This window comes from Schistocerca gregaria, chromosome X, assembly GCF_023897955.1.
Source record: "Schistocerca gregaria isolate iqSchGreg1 chromosome X, iqSchGreg1.2, whole genome shotgun sequence".
Classification (NCBI taxonomy): Eukaryota; Metazoa; Arthropoda; class Insecta; order Orthoptera; family Acrididae; genus Schistocerca; species Schistocerca gregaria.
The window spans coordinates 403,242,554-403,256,266 of record NC_064931.1 but is presented as its reverse complement, the minus strand read 5'-3'; positions in this window follow the sequence as shown (position 1 = coordinate 403,256,266).

Here is a 13,713-nt window from a genome sequence, read left to right as displayed (position 1 = left end):
GTGTGCTCTTATGCGACTGGCACGTAATTTGAAACATTATCTTTCAGAAGTAGAAATACGCCTACGCCTGCCAGATTTCGATTACTTAGCACAAATTTTTCATGATGTGGCCTTTTTTTTGCTGTCGGTGTAATTACTGATTCTTTAAGAGAATCGATGGTTTACACTCTTATGCACTGGTCAGTTGTTGATGTCCATGACGAAATACTGATTGAAATCCTCGCTGTGAAATAGAAATTCGGCCGTAGATTTGGGTTTGCCTATTCTCAGGACTCCCAGATTTTTCCACGAGACAGCGCGCGCCTGCGGATTTTCTCAGCTAACTACTAAGCATGTCTGTGTTTTTACATATTTTATTGATTGACTTACTTTGTTCTGTAGCTGCTTGTAGAGCAGATGATTACAACAGATCGGGTGCAATTTATGTGTCCTGTTTTACGTCACTAATGCTGACAAAGTGTTCAAGATATTATGTAAGCTATGGTGTAGGTGTTCTCTTTACTCTTACAACTTTCATATCTACATCTACATCTACATTTATACTCCGCAAGCCACCCAACGGTGTGTGGCGGAGGGCACTTAACGTGCCACTGTCATTACCTCTCTTTCCTGTTCCAGTCTTGTATGGTTCGCGGAAAGAACGACTGTCTGAAAGCCTCCTTGCGCGCTCTAATCTCTCTAATTTTACATTCGTGATCTCCTTGGGAGGTATAAGTAGGGGGAAGCAATATATTAGATACCTCATCCAGAAACGCCCCCTTTCGAAACCTGGCGAGCAAGCTACACCAGGATGCAGGGCGCCTCTCTTGCAGAGTTTGCCACTTGAGTTTGTTAAACATCTCCGTAACGCTATCACGGTTACCAAATAACCCTGTGACGAAACGCGCCGCTCTTCTTTGGATCTTCTCTATCTCCTCCGTCAACCCGATCTGGTACGGATCCCACACTGATGAGCAATACTCAAGTATAGGTCGAACGAGTGTTTTGTAAGCCACCTCCTATGTTGATGGACTACATTTTCTAAGGACTCTCCCAATGAATCTCAACCTGGTACCCGCCTTACCAACAATTAATTTTATATGATCATTTCACTTCAAATCGTTCCACATGCATACTCCCAGATATTTTACAGAAGTAACTGCTACCAGTGTTTGTTCTGCTATCATATAATCACACAATAAAGGATCCTTCTTTCTATGTATTCGCAATACATTACATTTGTCTGTGTTAAGGGTCAGTTGCCACTCCCTGCACCAAGTGCCTATCCGCTGCAGATCTTCCTGCATTTCGCTACAATTTTCTAATGCTGCAACTTCTCTGTATACTACAGCATCATCCACGAAAGCCGCATGGAACTTCCGGCACTATCTACTAGGTCATTTATATACATTGTGAAAAGTAATGGTCCCATAACACTCCCCTGTGGCGCGACAGAGGTTACTTTAACGTCTGTAGACGTCTCTCCATTGAGAACAACATGCTGTGTTCTGTTTGCTAAAAACTCTTCAATCCAGCCATACAGCTGGTCTGATATTCTGTAGGCTCTTACTTTGTTTATCAGGTGACAGTGCAGAACTGTATCGAACACCTTCCGGAAGTCAAGCAAAATAGCATCTACCTGGGAGCCTGTATCTAATATTTTCTTGGTCTCATGAACAAATAAAGCGAGTTGGGTCTCACACGACCGCTGTTTCCGGAATCCATGTTGATTCCTACAGAGTACATTCTGGGTTTCCAAAAACGACATGATACTCGAGCAAAAAACATGTTCTAAAATTCTACAACAGATCGACGTCAGAGATAGAGGTCTATAGTTTTGCGCATCTGCTCGACGACCCTTCCTGAAGACTCGGACTACCTGTGCTCATAGAGGAAATTGTTTATGGCATATATTACTGAATACTCGAGTGAAATTAAATACTTTATAGTTTATATTGAAGTTATTTCCTCCCATTGCCTATCAAGAAATATTGTAGTTGTCAGCAGCAAGCTCAGATATATTCATGAACTTGAAACCATTAAGAGTCGTCATTTGCAGTTCGTTCTTTGAATATTGCAACGAATAAATAATGAATATTACACCGAGAACAGACAATCCACGTATAGAAAGCAGGTCAGTAAGAGTTAACTGTGTTTGGAGACTTGGTTGCAAATGTATCAATTAACATATGAACGTTTTCTTTATGGTGTGTTGACCCAAGTAAAATCTGTTTGACTTGAATAGGAAAATATAGCGTCGCAGATATTGAAGTCACTGGTATTAAAAACGACAGACACTGCACGAGACAAGAAATTACCTGTTTATGACAGAAAGTGCAGCCCACACTTTGATAGCTCCATAAAACGATTACAGTAACGCGTCTGATACTGGTGTGTTTAATAACGCTCTTTGGTCCATGTGTCGCAGTCGATGCAATATTTGATTAATTATTTACGTATCCATAAAGCGAGGAAAGTTTTTGTCCGACCAGGCCCGAATGACGTCACTCGCTTTTTACTCAAATATCAACAAGTGGATTGCTGTGTAAGCCTAACGACTGCAGGCACATTTTAATTGTAATATTTCTGTTTTACGGGCAATGGCAGACCCCACAGTTCGTCTCGTTGTCCTATATCCAAATTCACGGTGTCATTAACTCTGCCTGTTTACACAGCCGTTTCCTGTTACTCGAAAGCAATTGAGACCAAGCGAGATTCGGTTTTGGTAAACGTTCTCCTCTGACTACAAATGCGATTTACTGCTTATTTTAACTGTCGATCAGTGGTCGTTACACAGACTGTTAAGGAAGAGCGTGATCAGCGTTATAGATACATGGTATATCATCTTAGTTCTTTCACAGCCCGACAGAGGAAACCTTCGGCCTTCACGCAATGTCCATAAAGCATTGGTGTACTTCAAATTCTTGGCTGAGATACACAAGAAGAGACATGATTGCAGGTTACGTGTCGCATTTATCATAGACGTTTGATGCCGACTGCTAAATGTTGGCTCATTGACAAAAATGAAGATTGGATACTGCATGAGGACAATGATCTGAGGCACCACAGCAGGCTTTACAGTGACTCAAAAAAGAAAGGTGTAGTGTTGCTGCATTGGTCCTCACAGTCGCCTGACGATAATCCTATTGAAAATGCATGGTCTTAAATCAAACAGAAGTTACTAGGATAAAAGGTCGTCACCTTGAAGAACATGTCAACGCAAATTTGACACATTTGGAAATCGCTTCTAGGTGAATACGTGGAAATCTTGATTTCAGACATGTTTCGGAAATGGCAATCAGTTATCGATGTAGCGGGTGACTGTAGGTATTGTTAATTGTAACTGGATTTTTTGTTCATATATTTCTTATCAGACTGTACATCCTTATTTAAGGTTTCGATGATTTCTGTAGAAATTTTGGTGAAAGTATCCATCCGTTTCCAGCGTTTATAATATTCGCTCGCTTTCTCTCATTTATCATTTTGTTTCACATTCTTACAACTCAAGATTTTTTTCCTATTTAGCTATCTTAAATTCCTTATTTTAATCCTAAATGTTTCACTTATACCTGGTTATGGAATATCTCTTTCTCACCAAAATACTCTATGATTTTTATGATCGAAATCATATTTAAGGACTACGTATACATCAGTGCTCTAGTTTCGATTAAACTTCATCAGGGTAGTGAGAAATACAGATTCGAATGGGATGTCAGGAAAAGTGGTGACATACCACCGAAACTACTCGCTACATCCATGGTGCAAATTTCATTACGTGGAACCTGCAACAGATGATGGAATATTTATTAATGGAACGTGCTTGAGACACTGTTGTTTTGATGATGACATTATACATCTACACACGAAGCTCACGAGACACAAACAAAACCCTTTATGATCAGGCTCACAGGACTTCTCATTCAAGAATCCTGATTAAACTATGCCCTTTAGCGTTAGCTGGTTCCTCAACGTGATTCCGTGGAGTGTTTGGTTTGTACAGCACTAGAAGTTCCATCAAATCTTTCTTATACGTGCTACGTTCAACTTTATCCAAAGGACCATTTCTTTCTGCCCAGAGCAAAAATCCTCCACTGTTTTGTTGGAGCTTTATCGATCACAGCTGAGTGGTGTATGCGTATTGTCCATTACTATTGTCGAATTCGGAGGAATATTTTTCAGCAGAATATTCTTGGACGTCAGCTTTTATTGACAACCTCGTGTTCAGAGGTGCTACGCTGTTGTTATTAATGCAACGCCAACACAAAACACTTTTTTACAGTACCTGATGGCTGCAGAACGCTTTAACACCAGAAAATATCACTTTACAACGAGAGCTCAAGAGGGCAAATACACATCTAGTGCGCGATACCACCTGGTTCTGTTTATCCAAAGCGTATTATCGCGAAATAGGGGAGAGAGTGCCCCAGACATATGACATTTACTGGGGTGGCAATAATTAAAAGAAAGGCTTTTTTGTTGCGACAGAAACTTCTCGTCAAATATCGATCACCAGCTTTTCCCTCCGATTGCAAAAATATTCAATTGGACCACGCATGCAGAGGGACAAAAGATCATCATGACAAAATTAGAGATAGAAGATCTCACACAGGAAGATTTAAGTGATCGTTATCCCCGTACGCCATTCGAAAATATAATGCAATACAAATAGATTGAAGGTGGTTCGATGAACTGCTCATAAGGCACTTAACTGTGAACTGCAGAGTAATCACGTAGATGCAGACGTGGATAATGAATTGAAAAATGTGCCCAGAGTAACTGCAAAGAGTACCATTACTGTTTCAAATTATAACTCTTATACCGCTTTTGTTTGACCCGCACGGATAGCCACTAGTGTCAGCATGCCACTTTCCATTATTCGAGCAGACGTGTCTGTCCCGGATAGATTCCGCCAGTGGATTAACGACAACTGCTGGTATAACGAGTAGCCTGGATGTGGTTTGGAGCCTGTTTCCGACATCCAACTAGGTGGGTACAGGACGACGGTAAGGGCATCAGGCCACCTTTCACCAGTAACATTGCCACATTCATATTAACATATCGGCCCTGCGAAGATACGGGATAAGGCTAGCAAACACAAGAAGATCCTATACACTTGTCTGAAGTTTGAAAACGTGTCCATATTTCCTGCATTTTTTCTCAAAAAAATAGGCCTTTAGCAAAGAATTGAGAGTAAATATGAATAATGTGTAACCAGAAGGCACTAACTGTTATGCAGTGATGACAGGGGCCTAAGTTACGTTGAACATAAAGAAAACAAATGGCATGAGTCTTAGTTTCAAGGGAAAAATGGCTGTTAAATGCAATGTAGATACCACCTGTGTAGAATTTGTAACAAACATAAAATTTGCAGAAATGGATCTTAAGTGCTAATTCATTTAGTAACAAAGATACTATCGAAAGGAATGTAATAAAAGTGCATTGAACACAAAGAAAACTAATGGCAAGAACTTTAGTTTGAACAGAATAAGTGTTGGTTAAATTAAATATAGATATTTATAGCTTGTGTAACAAACACAAAATTTGTAGAAATAAATATTAAATGTTGTTGGTAGGAACACACAAAGACACTAGTAAAAAGAATGCCATAACATGCAGATGTTTGTGTGTTCACATCAACTTAATTTATAATTAATATTCATTCCTACTAATTTTGCGTTTCCTACAGGGTTTGTAAAGGTGATATATGCATTTAATTTAACTGCCTGTTTTTTTCTCTTCAAACTGAAATTCATGCCATTTGTTTTTTTTTGTGTTCAGTATACTTTTATTGCATAGTGACCAGTTATAAATGAGCTTGCTCTATCTACAACGATTTCTCATGTTTTCTGTTGAGTATAACTTGATGTCATCAGTGAACAAAAAATTTTCCCATGATTAACACTATTAGGAAATTCGTTAATGGGAATCAGGACCTACAATGGACCTAATAACCTCAGGAACTCTTAGCAATGTAGTTTGAGTCTGATAAATGTTTCACTAAAAGTTATTTGAAGTTCATATTCTACTCTTTTCAACCTATCTAATAGTTATGACTGAAATGTGTCGTCAACTGTATCCCATATTCCTAATGATTCCAACTTATTTAACAGAAGTTTATAGTCAACAGTATCAAAATCAATGCAAAGATCTGAGGCATTCTTGCGACGCACTTATCCTTGCCAAGATCATCAAGTACCACATTGTAAGCATTTAAATGTGAAGTCATAGCTATTTATCTTAATGTGCGTCTCTGTTTCCTCGTGCTACAGGTCATTTGATGATGTTCGACAAACGCAGCCTGTAGCCATAATTGAAGCATTTTTAAACAACATCTAAGTTCCCAGAATGAGATTTTCACTCTGCAGCGGAGTGTGCGCTGATATGAAACTTCCTGGCAGATTAAAACTGTGTGCCCGACCGAGACTCGAACTCGGGACCTTTGCCTTTCGCGGGCAAGTGCTCTACCAACTGAGCTACCGAAGCACGACTCACGCCCGGTACTCACAGCTTTACTTCTGCCAGTATCCGTCTCCTACCTTCCAAACTTTACAGAAGCTCTTCTGCGAACCTTGCAGAACTAGCACTCCTGAAAGAAAGGATATTGCGGAGACATGGCTTAGCCACAGCCTGGGGGATGTTTCCAGAATGAGATTTTCACTCTGCAGCGGAGTGTGCGCTGATATGAAACTTCCTGGCAGATTAAAACTGTGTGCCCGACCGAGACTCGAACTCGGGACCTTTGCCTTTCGCGGGCAAGTGCTCTACCAACTGAGCTACCGAAGCACGACTCACGCCCGGTACTCACAGCTTTACTTCTGCCAGTATCCGTCTCCTACCTTCCAAACTTTACAGAAGCTCTTCTGCGAACCTTGCAGAACTAGCACTCCTGAAAGAAAGGATATTGCGGAGACATGGCTTAGCCACAGCCTGGGGGATGTTTCCAGAATGAGATTTTCACTCTGCAGCGGAGTGTGCGCTGATATGAAACTTCCTGGCAGATTAAAACTGTGTGCCCGACCGAGACTCGAACTCGGGACCTTTGCCTTTCGCGGGCAAGTGCTCTACCAACTGAGCTACCGAAGCACGACTCACGCCCGGTACTCACAGCTTTACTTCTGCCAGTATCCGTCTCCTACCTTCCAAACTTTACAGAAGCTCTTCTGCGAACCTTGCAGAACTAGCACTCCTGAAAGAAAGGATATTGCGGAGACATGGCTTAGCCACAGCCTGGGGGATGTTTCCAGAATGAGATTTTCACTCTGCAGCGGAGTGTGCGCTGATATGAAACTTCCTGGCAGATTAAAACTGTGTGCCCGACCGAGACTCGAACTCGGGACCTTTGCCTTTCGCGGGCAAGTGCTCTACCAACTGAGCTACCGAAGCACGACTCACGCCCGGTACTCACAGCTTTACTTCTGCCAGTATCCGTCTCCTACCTTCCAAACTTTACAGAAGCTCTTCTGCGAACCTTGCAGAACTAGCACTCCTGAAAGAAAGGATATTGCGGAGACATGGCTTAGCCACAGCCTGGGGGATGTTTCCAGAATGAGATTTTCACTCTGCAGCGGAGTGTGCGCTGATATGAAACTTCCTGGCAGATTAAAACTGTGTGCCCGACCGAGACTCGAACTCGGGACCTTTGCCTTTCGCGGGCAAGTGCTCTACCAACTGAGCTACCGAAGCACGACTCACGCCCGGTACTCACAGCTTTACTTCTGCCAGTATCCGTCTCCTACCTTCCAAACTTTACAGAAGCTCTTCTGCGAACCTTGCAGAACTAGCACTCCTGAAAGAAAGGATATTGCGGAGACATGGCTTAGCCACAGCCTGGGGGATGTTTCCAGAATGAGATTTTCACTCTGCAGCGGAGTGTGCGCTGATATGAAACTTCCTGGCAGATTAAAACTGTGTGCCCGACCGAGACTCGAACTCGGGACCTTTGCCTTTCGCGGGCAAGTGCTCTACCAACTGAGCTACCGAAGCACGACTCACGCCCGGTACTCACAGCTTTACTTCTGCCAGTATCCGTCTCCTACCTTCCAAACTTTACAGAAGCTCTTCTGCGAACCTTGCAGAACTAGCACTCCTGAAAGAAAGGATATTGCGGAGACATGGCTTAGCCACAGCCTGGGGGATGTTTCCAGAATGAGATTTTCACTCTGCAGCGGAGTGTGCGCTGATATGAAACTTCCTGGCAGATTAAAACTGTGTGCCCGACCGAGACTCGAACTCGGGACCTTTGCCTTTCGCGGGCAAGTGCTCTACCAACTGAGCTACCGAAGCACGACTCACGCCCGGTACTCACAGCTTTACTTCTGCCAGTATCCGTCTCCTACCTTCCAAACTTTACAGAAGCTCTTCTGCGAACCTTGCAGAACTAGCACTCCTGAAAGAAAGGATATTGCGGAGACATGGCTTAGCCACAGCCTGGGGGATGTTTCCAGAATGAGATTTTCACTCTGCAGCGGAGTGTGCGCTGATATGAAACTTCCTGGCAGATTAAAACTGTGTGCCCGACCGAGACTCGAACTCGGGACCTTTGCCTTTCGCGGGCAAGTGCTCTACCAACTGAGCTACCGAAGCACGACTCACGCCCGGTACTCACAGCTTTACTTCTGCCAGTATCCGTCTAAGTTAATTATTTACATATACCTTGCAAACACCGTATGTAATGCTTTACACAGGAATCCTATGAAAAGGGGCTAATTTTCTGTCAATTAAAGACCATAAATAATTACCGTATAACGGTTCCATACTTTTTATTCATATACCTCAGTAGTAAATCGTCCGTGGCAGTCGTGATGCCCCTTGTTCTGATATTCTCTCATTTGCTGGAGCGGTACTGCTGAACATATTTGTACATTCCTGAACTGAGAAGATGAGATGTTGCACAGGAAAGAACACCGTGTTAGCCTAGAAGTGCCGCGCACTTTGCGACGCTCCGGAAAGGCGTACGCTTGAGATGGCCGACACAGCTCGCCGCGCTAGGTTCTTGTCGACGTTAACTGGCTTGCCTCCATTAATAAAAGTGCCCACTCGGAGACACAAAGCAGTAAACAGCTGTGTAACAATACGGCTCCGATTATTCACGTTCGCAATTACCCGAAAAGCGGCAATTAGGAATTTGCGTCTTTTCCTGAGATACAAAGACGTCTCCACTCGTCAGCTGCCTTTGTTTCGGTCGTTGACAGTATAGGTGCCTCTTCGGCTACAACCGCCATGCTTCGTAACTCTGTAAACTGCTCCATGGAGAAAGCTGCCAGAGTTACTCTCTAATCCTGTCAATGCTTTACTTCCCCGTGTTTACAGGGAAAAATCTAGTGCGTTCAAGGAATACGGATAAAAGACTAATAAGGTTTTGCAGACAAATAGGGAATTTACGGTGAGGCTCCCAACTTTCTCACGTCAATTAACTTTTTACTCGTTAGAGGCATTTGTAATCACCTAGACAAAAATGGTTCAAATGGCTCTGAGCAGTATAGGACTTAACTTCTGAGGTCATCAGTCCCCTAGAACTTAGAACTACTTAAACCTAACTAACCTAAGGACATCACACACGCCCATGCCCAAGGCAGGATTCGAACCTGCGACCGTAGCGGTCGCGCGGTTCCAGACTGTAGCACCTAGAACCGCTGGGCCACCCCGGCTGGCACACCTAGACAAATAAAGACAAGAGACCTATGTAACAAAGAACAGTTACATTTCGAACCTTCATTAATCACCGAGATGTAAGCATTAGTTTGTGTCTTATTATTAAGGAATTGTCTCACATTGTTTTGCTATGGAACAGCAAATCTGTGCAAGACAAATTATGTGATATAAACCTTTCATTTTATTTTTCATTTACCGGATGATCAAAAAGTCAGTACAAATTTGAAAACTGAATAAATCACAAAATAATGGAGATAGAGATGTACGATTTGACACACATGCTTGGAATGACATGGGGTTTTATTAGAACCAAAAAAATACAAAAGTTAAAAAAATGTCCGACAAATGGCGGTTCATCTGATCAGAATAGCAATAATTAGCATAACAAAGTAAGACGAAGCAAAGATGATGTTCGGTACAGGAAATGCTCAATATGTCCACCATCATTCCTCAACAATAGCTGTAGTCGAGGAATAATGTTGTGAACAGCACTGTAAAGCATGTCCGGAATTATGGTGAGGCATTCGCGTCAGATGTTGTCTTTCAGCATCACTAGAGATGTCGGTCGATCACGGTACACTTGCGACTTCAGGTAACCCCAGAGCCAATTATCGGACGGACTGAGGTCTGGGGACCTGGGAGGCCAAGCATGACGAAAGTGGCGGCTGAGCACTCGATCATCACCAAACGACGCGCGCAAGAGATCTTTCATGCGTCTAGCGATATGGGGTGGAGCGCCATCCTGCATAAACATCGTACGTTCCAGCAGGTGTATATCAGCCTGGCTGGCGATGATGCGGGTCTGTAACATATCGACGTAGCTCTCACCCATCACGGTAGCAGTTACAAAACCCGAATCATGCATTTCCTCGAAAAAAAAAAAAGCCCGATAACTGTAGATGTGGTAAATCCAATCCATACCGTGACTTTCTCGTCGTGCAATGGAGTTTCCACGACAGTTCTAGGGTTTTCGGTAGCCCAAATTCTGCAGTTGTGGGCGTTGACAGACCGTCGGAGCGTGAAATGAGCTTCGTCGGTCCACAACATGTTACTCAAGCAATCGTCATCTTCCGCCATCTTCTGAAACGCCCACACCGCAAATGCCCTCCGCTTCACTAAATCGCCAGGTAACAGGTCGTGGTGCCGATGGATTTTGTACGGATAGCACGGACAAGTGACAACCAAACAGTACTGTATGGAATGTCGGTGCGACGTGCAACTGCTCGAGCGCTGACTTCCCCGTGCATAAACGAACCTGCTACAGTCTCCATTTCTTCCTGAACTGTCTCAGCAGCATTACGCCTTGTGCTAAGTCGCCGACTACGGGGCCTATCGTCTAAACAACCCGTGGCTTCGAACTTCGAAATCATTCTCGCCACAGCTGCATTTGTCAACGGACCTATACCCGTTCGAATCCGCTTCCTATGGCGATAGGATCGTAACGCTAAACTAGCACATTCCCCATTCTGATAATACAGCTTCACTAAAAGTGCCTTTTCAGGTAACATTAACGTGCTGCGACTGTTGGCGCATCTGATTCTCTCTCTCATTACTGTTCCTTTTATACACGGTTGTCGTGCGCACTCACTGACGTTTTGCTTTCCAGCACCATCTGTCGGACATTTTGTGAACTTTGTTTTTATTTTGGTTCTAATAAAACCCCATGTCATTCCAAGCGTGTGTGTCAATTTTTACCTCTCTATCTACATTATTCCGTGGTTTATTAAGTTTTCAAATTTATACTGAATTTTTGATCACCTGGTATTTATTCATTTATTTAACCTTACAACATTAGGGATATCATTCCATCTCTAACATCCAACGAGGTATTTTTCATTGCTCATATTACTATAAGCGTATTACAAATTACACATAATACGGAATGAAACACTTTAAAGTTGCTATAAAAATCACTCAGTGTTCCGCATTCTGGCCCTAGACGGGTCAATCGGGCCTAGCGATGGCTATGTCATCCAATGCCATTGGCGACAATGGCATCTGCACAGCTCCCCACGTCACTGTCAGGATCCTTCATTTTGGAATCACTACTAATCAATCAAGTAGCTCCTCAGTTGGCCTCCTGAGGTTGAGTGCACCGCATACCAGTCCTCCCACCAGGGAAAAATCCGTTACAGTATCTGGAATCGAACTTCTGTCCTACAGATGGCAGTAACCTGCACTGCCCACTCAGCTATGGAGGCAGATTAATATTGCTACAGAGCAGAAAAAAACACACTTCATACTATTCATGAGAATTATAAGCATAAATGCTATTTAAAGTAAGGTAGATCTCCACTATTTGTGCTAGCAGCAATGAATATGAGAGAAAATGGGGAAGGGGGAGATAAATAAGAACACAGTAAAACTTAATTTAATGAAGAGGGGAGGCAAGAAAACGAGGTGACAGACCGGGAAATGAAAAAACAAAGTAACCTAACTGGGGGAAAATGGCATAATTCGCTTCATTGTCTGACAGAGAAAAATGAACATCTAAATTAATTTTCTGGAAAACTTTAGTAAGTTATTCAGCATCATTTGTGGACACAGATGAACTTGACCTTGAGTACCAGCTTGTTGTTGTTGTGGTCTTCAGTCCTGAGACTGGTTTGATGCAACTCTCCATGCTACTATATCCTATGCAAGCTTCTTCATCTCCCAGTACCTACTGCAACCTACATCCTTCTGAATCTGCCTGGTGTATTCGTCTCTTGGTCTCCCTCTACGATTTTTACCCTCCACGCTGCCCTCCAATCCTAAATTGGTGATCCCTTGATGCCTCAGAACATGTCCTAGCAACAGATCCCTTCTTCTGGTCAAGTTGTGCCACAAACTTCTCTTCTCCCCAATCCTATTCAATACTTCCTCATTAGTTATGTGATCTACCCATCTAATCTTCAACATTCTTCTGTAGCGCCACATTTCGAAAGCTTCTATTCTCTTCTTGTCCAAACTATTTATCGTCCATGTTTCACTTCCATACATGCCTACACTCCTTACAAATACTTTCAGAAAAGACTTCCTGACACTTAAGTCTATACTCGATGTTAACAACTTTCTCTTCTTCAGAAACGCTTTCCTTGCCATTGCCAATCTACTTTTTATATCCTCTCTACTTCGACCATCATCAGTTATTTTGCTCCCCAAACAGCAAAACTCCTTTACTACTTTAAGTGTCTCATTTCCTAATCTAATTCCCCCAGCATCACCCGACTTAATTCGACTACATTCCATTATCCTCGTTTTGCTTTTGTTGATGTTCATCTTATATACTCCTCTCGAGACACTGTCCATTCCATTCAAATGCTCTTCGAAGTCCTTTGCGGTCTCTGACAGAATTACAATGTCATCGGTGAACCTCAAAGTTATTATTTCTTCTCCCGGATTTTAATACCTACTCCGAATTTTCCTTTTGTTTCCTTTACTGCTTGCTCAATATACAGATTGAATAACATCGGTGAGAGGCTACAACCCTGTCTCACTCTCTTCCCAACCACTGCTTCCTTTTCATGTCCCTCGACTGTTATAACTGCCATCTGGTTTCTGTACAAATTTGCAAATAGTCTGTCGCTCCCTGTATTTTACCCCTGCCACTTCTAAGGTAAGTCGTAAGGTCAGTATTGCCTCAGGTGTTCCAGTATTTCTACGGAATCCAAACTGATCTTCCCCAGGTCAGCTTCTACTAGTTTTTCCATTCGTCTGTAAAGAATTCGTGTTATTATTTTGCAGCTGTGACCTATGAAACTGATTGTTCGGTAATTTTCGCATCTGTCAACACCTGCTTTCTTCTGGTTGGAATTATTATATTCTTCTTGAAGTCTTAGGGTGTTTCACCTGTCTCATACATCTTCCTCACCAGATGGTAGAGTTTTCTCGGGACTGGCTCTCCCAAGGCCGTCAGTAGTTCCAATGGAATGTTGTCTACTCCGGGGGCCTTGTTTCGACTCAGGTCTTTCAGTGCCCTGTCAAACTCTTCACGCAGTATCGTATCACCCATTTCATCTTCATCTACATCCTCTTCCATTTCCATAATATTGTCCTCAAGTGCATCGCCCTTGTATAGACCCTCTAGATACTCCTTCCACC